The following is a 940-nucleotide window of genomic DNA, read 5'->3' on the forward strand; positions in this document are numbered from 1 at the left end:
AAAGAAATGAAAATATGTCTTGTATTAGTCAGTGTTTGCAGAAACACTAAAAGATATGTTATATTTATATATATATATTGTTTTTTTCTGTATATACATATCCACATTTTTTAAGGGAGTTGTAAGGATTTCACTTTACACAACTGTGGGAGCTGGTTAAACGGTCTGAGTGTATTTTTGTTTTCTAGAATTGCTGTAACAAAGGACGACAAACTAAGTGCCTTAAAACAACAAAAACTTATTGTCTCACAGTTCTGGAAAACAGAAGTCCAAAATCAAGGTGTGAGCACCTTGCTCCCTCCGAAATCTCCAGGGGAGGATCCCTGCGTGCCCCGCCTGGCTTCTGGTGGTAGTCGTTGGCGCTCCTTGGCTGTGGCTGCAGCACTTCAGTCTCCACCTTCCTCTGTCACCTGGTGCCTGGTGCTTGTGATTCTGTCTTCACATGGCCGTCTTCTTATAAGAACACCAGTTATACTCAACCTGGAGCTCACCCTGTTCCAGTATGTCCTCATCTTAATTAACGATATTTGTAATGATCTTATTTCCAAATAAATTCACATTCCTAAATAGTTAGGACTTCAACATATCTTCTGGGGGGACACAATTCAACCCCTAACAAGGAGGCTGCTGTTTCTGTGGCTGGTGTCAAAGCTGAAATCCAAAGGGCAGGTTGTCAGGAAGGGGAGAGGGACAGACAGGAAGTGTGGGAAGCGAGGACAGACCAAAACCTGCAAGGCTGAGCTGACACTGAAATCTTTAAGAAGCCACAAGGAAGGGCTGGAACTTATCTCTGTCACTCATGGACTTGAAGCCCCAGCTTCGATGATGGGAGCTTTCTGCAGGAGAATCGGGTGCCCTCGTGACAGAATAAGCAGTGAGAGAAACTGAAGGGGTTTCTGGCAGAAGCCAGAAGAGCTGTGAGTCCGACTACTGCCCTGTG

This window comes from Galeopterus variegatus, unplaced genomic scaffold (genome assembly GCF_000696425.1).
Source record: "Galeopterus variegatus unplaced genomic scaffold, G_variegatus-3.0.2 Scaffold7784, whole genome shotgun sequence".
Classification (NCBI taxonomy): domain Eukaryota; kingdom Metazoa; phylum Chordata; class Mammalia; order Dermoptera; family Cynocephalidae; genus Galeopterus; species Galeopterus variegatus.